Below are 9,142 nucleotides of genomic sequence, written 5' to 3' on the forward strand. Positions count from 1 at the left end.
TAACTTTTCTTGCCTACCAGTCATTATTGCTGGTGAATGCCCAATTTTACCAGACACTTTTTCAAATGTATATATATAAAAAAGCTCACAATATATTTTACAAATTAAACAAATGTCCAAAGACCTCTTAAAAGTGGACAAAAGCAAACCTAGTTCTTCAGTTCACACTGTCCCTGACTTTGAAAGTAGACTCGGATACACTTTGTCATGTTTTGGACAACGTCAGTCCACTCTCCATTCACACAGTTTTTTATTTTTTTTTTTTTTTACCAAAAAAAGTATTCCAGTATTACTACAATTTGAAAATAAAAACAAAAATAAAGAAGACCAAAATGCCCTCATATTAAAATATTGTCAACTTTAATCCCATAAATACAAATGTCATTTAGTCATTTATGTAATTAAAAAACTATTCAAATTTTCACAAGTATGTACATTTTGAAGATTTTAATTATTATTGGACTTCCATTATCCTATTTTCTAGACTATTTATTCTGATACTTAAGCTAATTCACCCTGCGTGTATATTGTACTTGACAAGTACAATTATATTTGCTTATATCTCAATATGATATTGCATTTTATATTATAGCCTATTACTTTGAGTTGGGAGCAATTCAAGCATAGAAGTTCATTTGCAAGTGTATTCATTCTCAAACAAACCTTAACGTCATCATTTCACTTTTTACTATTATTATTCTAAGTGGTGTAGAAGTGGAAGTCAGTAATCAAACTGTTTATACAAAATCATATTTTCTATTGTCTCCTGTGTAATTATTGTTGGTCATAAGAAAAGAGGCACTGCCCGCTGTTTAGTTTGGTTACAGCTGAATATGGAAAATGGGGAAAGCTCAGTGGGATGTCAGGTTAAAACATGACTGAAACTGAAATAGTAACTCAAAAGTAAATGGAAAGTTAAAAAAGAAAACTGAAGATGCCAGTGCTTAGAGAAAAAAAAAAGAAAATCTAATATTTACATTTGAAAGATTAGAAACCTTTGAAAATATAATAAATTTAATGAACTTGTTCTACCTGGGAAATTTGAGCTTGTTCAGTAAAACGTTCCACACTCATAAATTAGCTAAAAGTGGCATCAGCTATTTAAAAGAACAAAGTGAATTAACTCTAATAAGTCATACTCACCCAATCCATTTGCTTGCTTTAGGGACAGTCAGTTTGATGGTAGAATGTCTTGTTAGGCTGTAAGTCCCATGATTAAGGTAAGTGAAGACATTCTCTCCAATCTCCAAAAAATGCACTGTTTTATTAGCTCTGAGTCACGTGACATACTGATGAATCCTATTGTTATTAATGTTGAAGAAAAAAACTGTGAAAGAAACTAGACCATCAGTCATTCACTTGTCTGGAACTGTAAGCAGCATTCCAGTGCTGCAGTTCCCTTCATTCATGCCTGACCTGCTAGCAAGTTTATTCTTAAAGCGTTACATTTTCAACCAAACTGGACTGACCATGTTATCAACAATACCTTCTTTGTTAAGTAAACATACAGTATTATGACACTGTGAGAAAACAGATCAGATAATAAGCAGGGGCTACAATCGTAGCAGATTATACCAATGTAAGTAAAACTACAAGATTGTTCCTTTATTAATTAATTAATTAATTAATTTTTTTGTAGACCCCAGAAACACTAGTGACCACTTTGTGGAATCTAATGGAGATCCAAATAAAGAGTAATTAAACAGCAACATTGCCTCAACCAATGGTGTGAGTTTTGGGACTGTTTGTTCAAAGAAAACAAGAAAATGGCATTGTTTTGCAATTCTGTTACACACAAATATGGATTTCACCTTTTAAAACAAAATTTTATTTGGCTTTAAAATTGATGTGGGGTTAATCTTGAGAAACAGCTGGAGGTGGAACAGAAATACTTCTAGCAAATGGTGCTATTGGATCTCTCTCTCTCACTCTCTCTCTCTCTCTCTCTCTCTCTCTCTCTGTCTGTCTCTCTCTCTTTTGTAGTTAATTATACTTAGCTGTTAGGGGTTGTGAAAATGTCAGCAGACTCTGACGGGTTTGCTACTTTAACTGCCCGGAATGGCTGTAAATGTATACCAGATGAATCTATCACTGTTGAAGACTGTTTGACTGCTATTAGCAGTGAAATAGGTGCTCGGAACATAATGTCAGCATCTAGAAGGAATAAAGCTGTCATTGTGCTTTTGAAAGAAGAGTCTATGGTTCATCATTTAGTAGAAGTTGGCTTATCTGTTGGTGATGCTTTTCTGCCTGTTTTACCGCTGTCGAGCCCCTCTAAAAAGGTGACTCTTTCCAATGTGCCTCTGTTTATCTCTAATGACTCACTTGAGCGATTACTTGGCTGCTATTGTAAAATAGTGATGCCGATTAAAATGATTCCCCTCGGTATAAAAAATCCTGACTTGAAACATGTTATGTCCTTCAGGCGTCAAACCTTCATGATTTTGAATGTTGAATTTCAAAACTTGGATGTTTCTGTGAAATTGACTTTGGCAGGTAAAGATTATACAATTTTTATCAGCATGGACTCAATGAAATGCTTTTCTTGTGGGATTTTTGGTCACACAAAACAAAAATGTCCATCTAATAAGGTGGCTAAACAAAATGAGACTGAACCTAATATATTTCCGGAGCGAGTGGCTTCTGCTTCGGAGGATGTCAGTCAGGATATAGGTGATAAAACTGATCAGCGGGCTGTATCCGATTCTTTGTCTAAAGACGAAGAATATCCGAATGAGCAGGCAGCAAACAGTCATGCTGAGGGTGCAGAAACACGTTCAGTGAACACAAGTGAATGTGATAATGTCAGCAGTGGGGCTTGCGGTGGAACAGAGACCGCCGCTGTGGGAACCAGTGACCCAGAGCGCCCGGGGGAGCCAGGTGAGCTCGCGGGAGCTGGAGAGTCGTGGGACTCGCAAGCATCTGTTGGCCTGTCACAGAGTGATGTGGACCAGCTCACCGAGAGAGGTGAGACTCAGTCTATAGATGTTGATTCTGATAGTGAGGGATCTGATTTTGTAGATTATCTCACTGATGTCAGTTCACAAGGAAGTTCTGCAGAAAAAAAATGCAGCCTTCAAATGAAGCCACCTTATTATACTGTACAGCAAATTAATGATTTTCTTGACAGCACTTTCAATCAGCGAAGACCAAAATTAGAGAAGTATTTCTCTGATATGTAGCTTTTTGTCGACTCTTGTGTTATGGCTATGAGAAAGGCTTCATTGGAGGAGCTCGACCAGCCTAAATGATACAGACTCAAGAAACATGTGAGCGCTGTTAAAAAAGATTAAAAACTTGTCAAAAGAAATATTAATAGGGCCATGTTCATTAATAGAGTGATTTTTGGAGCTGTTAAACATTGGAACTTTTAATATTAATGGTTGTCGGGGTATAGAAAAGAGAGCTGCTTTATTTGATTATTTCCGTTTAAAGAAAGCAGATGTGATTTTATTACAGGAAACACATACAGATCAGCAGAATCAGTCACAGTGGACTGGTGACTGGAAAGGCAATGTTTTGTTAAGTCATGGAACAAACCTCAGTGCAGGTGTTGCCATCCTTTGTTCCCTATGTGTCAGTAGTCAACCAGATATGGTTGAGGTTATGCCTGGTCGAATTCTGAGAGCTGTTATTGTCTTAGGTGTTACACATTTTTCCTTTTTTAATGTGTATGCTCCAAATGTTGGTCAAGAATGTATTATGTTTTTCAAAATACTTTCTAATGCTTTATCACAGTGTCCTCAGGGAAATATTCTTGTGCTTGGTGGTGATTTCAATTGTACTGTTAATCCAGATCTGGATAGGAATCATGATGAACCTCATCCGCCTTCTGCTGAGAGTTTAAAGAAATTAATAAATGATCATAATTTAGTTGATTTGTGGAGGGAGTCCTTTCCTGGGGTTAGACAGTACACATGGTTAAAAGCTAATTCTAATAATATGTCAGGGGCTAGGCTTGATCATTTTTATGTTGAGAAAGGCAATAGGAGTAGGTTTTTTAATAGCTCAATTTCGCCATCTTTTCTGTCAGATCATCATTATTTATCTATTGTAGTTTCTGTCTCATTACCTAGACTTTTAAATCACATTGGCACTTTAATAACAGATTATTGCAGGACTGCACCTATATTCACTCTTTTAATCTCTTCTGGAAAACTTGGAGAGAGGAGAGATGTAAATTTCAGTCTTTGAGTCAATGGTGGGACATCGGTAAAGCACAAATTAAGACTTTTTGCCAACAGTACACTGCACATAGTACTAGAGCCCTCAAAGAAAAAATGAAGGCTCTTGAACAAGACATCCTTGGTCAAAGCAGTGACAGTATCCACAATAATTCAACTTTTATTGACTCTGTTGCAAGAGATAAGCTCCTTTTAAAGAATTTATCGGAGGAACGAGGAAAAATAGCCCTTCTAAGGACCAGGTTTACCCAGCTGAATGACATGGATGCTCCTACAGTTTTCTTTTTTGGACTTGAAAAAGGTCAAGGGAACAGAAGATTTTTCATCAATTGAAGATTCCATGTGGTGGAGTTACAACTGACCAATGGGAAATTCAACGTTATGCTCTTTCCTTTTATGAGGATTTATACTGTTCTGAGACATGTGATGGAGCAGATGCTGATGAATTTTTATGTGACCTATCTAAGCTAACTGAAGAGGAACGTGATGACTTAGACAGTCCTTTATCATTTGGAGAACTTTCACAAGCTGTTCAGGAGATGTGTTCTGGGAAATCATCTAGGCTGGATGGTCTTTCAGCAGAATTTTACAAGTCTTTCTGGAATTTAATTGGACAAGACCTATATGATGTTTTTCTTGAATGCATTGATCAAAGAACTCTTCCTTTGAGTTGTCGAAGGGCAATTCTAACACTAATTCCAAAAAAGGGTGATCTTGGGTGTCTAAAGAACTGGCATCCGGTATCATTGATTTGTGCTGATTTTAAGATTTTATCAAAAGAATTGAATAATAGACTAAAAAAATTTATGGCATCAGTCATTCATAAAGATCAAACATTTTGTGTCCCCAAAAGGTCAATTTTTGATAATCTCTTTTTGTTGAGAGATATTATTACAGTTGCAAAAATGCACAATTTGGACATTGGTTTTCTTTCACTGGATCAAGAAAAGGCGTTTGACAGGGTGGATCATCGGTATTTATTTATGACCCTGGAAGCTTTTGGTTTTGGTCCTTATTTTGTTTCTCTCATTAAATTGTTATATAATGAAATTTACAGCATGTTAAGTCTTAATGGTTCCTTAACTAGGCCTTTCTCTGTAACCAGGGGAATAAGGCAAGGGTGCCCTCTTTCAGGTCTTTTGTATGCAATTTCTATTGAGCCTCTCCTGGTTTCACTTAGGAGGCAGTTACATGGTTTTAATGTTCCCAGTTTCCCCAGTGCCGATCCAGTTAAACTTACAGCTTATGCAGATGATATAACGGTTGTTATAAAAGACTCTGTAGATATTACAAGATTGATCTTTACCTTAGATCGATTTCGACAAGCTTCATCTGCATGTATTAACTGGGGGAAATGTGCATCCTTGCTGTTGGGAGACTGGCAGGGTGCAGGACCTCCCCAGCTACCACAGCAATGTAGATGGGCCCGAGATGGCTTTAGAGTTCTTGGTCTTTATTTTGGGACTAATAGTTACACAGAAAAGAACTGGGAAGGACTATTTGATCAGGTGATTTGCAGAATTCAGAAGTGGCAATGGATTCTTCCATAATCTCTTATAGAGGGAGATGTTTGGTTATTAACAACTTGGCAGCTTCAATGCTATGGCATAAATGTACTGTGTTAGATCCTCCTAAAGAATTACTTGTTGGTGTTCAAAAAGCATTTGTCAATTTCTTTTGGGATGGTTGCCATTGGCTTCCTCCAGGTGTCCTATATCTTCCTGTGGCAGAGGGAGGGCAGGGGTTAATACATTTAGAATCTAAAATTTTGGCAATGAGGTTGCATACACTGCAAAAACTCCTGTATTGTTCAGATCAAGTGCCTTGGGTTGTTTTTGGTCTGTATATACTCAAGAATTTTGGAGGAATTGGTCTTGACAAGCAATTGTTCCTAATGCAGAAATCCTTTGTGGAGAAGACACATTGTTTGCCTTTCAGTTTCTATGTATCAGTAATCAAATCTTGGGATTGTTTTAAACTGCTAAGACAAGAGGATGAGCATTATGGTATTGCAGAACCACTTTTTTTTAATCCCCTTTTTGAAATACCATTTAATGAATCACCATCTTTAATTACCAAATTTTTGAATGCTGGCATCACCAAAGTCATGGACTTGATTGATTTAACGAAGAAACAAACAAACATTTAAGCTTAATTCTGAATGAAAGGGTTAAAGGAGCTCTCATAAGGAGTCGTTATTTAACTCTGAAGGATATGGATGGTCCTACTACTACTTTTTTTTAATCTAGAGCGTAAAGTGGGTCAGCAGAAATTGATGCTTTCGCTGAAGGACAACAATGGACACGTTACCTCAGACCCACAGGAGATGAGAAAGCTTGCTGTTGATTTCTATTCTAATTTGTACGCTGCCGAAATCTCTGATGAACATTGTAGAAGAGAGCTGCTAAAAGACTTAACTGTTTTATCTGAAGATCATAAAAAGCTTTTAGAGACTGGCTGTCAAGGGTCTCTCTTCAGGCAAGAGTCCTGGCTTGGATGGATTACCGGCCGAGTTTTACAAATCTTTTTGGACAATAATAGGAGAGGACTATTTTAAGGTACTTCAGAAATGCTGTAGTGAAGGTTTTCTTCCAACTAGCTGTCAACGTGCTGTTTTGTCATTGCTCCCAAAAAATGGAGATTTAACTCTTTTAAGAACTGGAGACCTGTGGCAGTCTTGTGCACAGAATATAAAATGTTGTCCAAGGTTCTAGCAAATAGATTAAATAATGTGCTGCATGAAATTGTACACAAAGATCAGTCATATTGTGTTAAAAATAGGTCAATCATGGATAATCTTCATTTAATCAGGGATGTTTTTGATTATGCTTATTGTAAAGATGCCAATATGGGCCTGTTGTCCCTGGATCAGGAAAAGGCTTTTGACAGAGTTGATCATAGTTTTCTGTTTGACACCCTCAATGCTTTTGGTTTTGGGGAAAAATTAATCTCAAGGATTAAACTTTTATATACTGAAGTGACATGCATGATCAAAATGGGTGGTGGGTTAAGTATCCCTATTAATGTTAAAAGAGGAATCAGACAAGGTTATAAAGGCAGTCCAACGAAATATTAGCATGTGCAACTTTCTTTTTGACCAGGCAGTGTATATTCTCAATGTAAGGAGGCCGATATAATACTGTCCAAGAGAAACAATTACATTTAGCAGACATTGAGTGTTTCTTCAACTTTGTGCACTTTTGTGTCCAGGAATTGATTTGATTAAAACTAAGTAACTTTTTGTCTCAGAAACGTTTCACCACGCATTCATTTTTGCTTTTCATTTGCCTTGTAAAGATTTACCCTTAGACTTTCAACTGCAACATATTAAAATCCATCGTAAAAAAAATACCAATTTTTTACTGATAATGTAAACAAATAGAACAATAATAAATACATTTAAAAATGTATTTTGTGAAAATTGTATACATTTTTACATGAATTACTACTGTCTCAGCTGTGTCATCATTTCCACCATAACCCACATTTTGGACACTAATAATTTAAAATATATTTATACCATGATCTGTTCTAATACTCAGTTCTGATGGGCTGGAATCCCTGCGGTTCAAACCGTTGAATGCATAGGTAGTACCAGTCAGTTTTAATCAATGTTCGATATTAATGCACTATTTTGTAACCACAGCAACATAGCATTACAGAGAAAGCTAAATGAACTATAGCAATTGAAAACATTTCCTATCCACTTTCAACAGCATAGATAATATAATGGAACTCAGCCTGTTTTGCACGGAGGTTGAGAGATTGAATTCAGGACCTATTAAATGCATCTTTTGCTGTCCTGCAAGACGATTTAAACTGTAATGTGTTGTGCACTGTATATTGCTGTGCTGAAGTGCCATCTATAGCCACAAGAGGCCCATCATGCTCACACATTTCTGACTCAAACACTGAAGGAGCTGCACTGTTTGTTTGCAAAACTCAGGCAGCATTTTGCAGTGAGGTGCTACCATGCAGTGACAAATTGCAATTTAATTAATCAATTAATCGTGCAGCTTTGATGGATACCATACCGATGTCTCAGAGGTCCAAATCTGCAAGTTTCAGAGTGTTTTGAATGGGGTTCCTTAAGAGTAAGTGCTGCTTTCACCATCCCTGTTTGTAATATTGGCTTTTCCACATGAATGTGAAAATGACAATGAATAAAAATTAAATTATACATGTTCTCTGGAGTGCCAGCCCCTCTACATTCTGTGGATATGATTATTTCTGGACTGTGCATTTAAATTCACAATTTTGATCAAGTGTGTGGTCACACTACTTTTTCTCTGTGTCTGATTTAGAACACCCTTAGATAAAATTAACTCTTATTTTTTATTCTTCCAGTCAAAATTTGGCTGCAAAAACTTCCGGGTGGTTCTTCGCCTACACGTCGAGCATTTAAAATCATTTAACGCACACCTAGCCGTGGATTATCCCTTACTTCCAAGACAGGTCTGTTGAATGCTTCATTCTGATTGGTTGACGGACGTTCTAAGGTGTGCAATTATTTTTTAAGTAAACGCACGGCTGAAGAAGTTCCAGGTCTTGACCGCACAACGGTGCCATAACACAAATTATTTCAGTTATTTCAAAGAGCCGTACAAGATACCACAACAAAATAACCAGTTAAAACAAAGACACTGGTTCAGTACATTGGATAAAAATGACAAAGAGTGTCTCCCTCTCGTGCTCTCGTCTCACCCACACACACACACACACCGTACATGCTACCACAGCAAAATAACCATATAAACAAAGACATTGGTTAAAGTAAATCAGTTAAGAACGTCAAATAATGTCTATAATATCCTACATTTATTTCAATTTCAGTTGAAAAGCTCCCTCGTCTCCCCCGCACTTACACATGCTCACTCACACGCACACTCACACACACACGCAAACACACACACACATGCACACACACACATGCACTCACACACACACACACACACACA

Source organism: Myxocyprinus asiaticus, chromosome 1 (assembly GCF_019703515.2).
Source record: "Myxocyprinus asiaticus isolate MX2 ecotype Aquarium Trade chromosome 1, UBuf_Myxa_2, whole genome shotgun sequence".
Taxonomy (NCBI): domain Eukaryota; kingdom Metazoa; phylum Chordata; class Actinopteri; order Cypriniformes; family Catostomidae; genus Myxocyprinus; species Myxocyprinus asiaticus.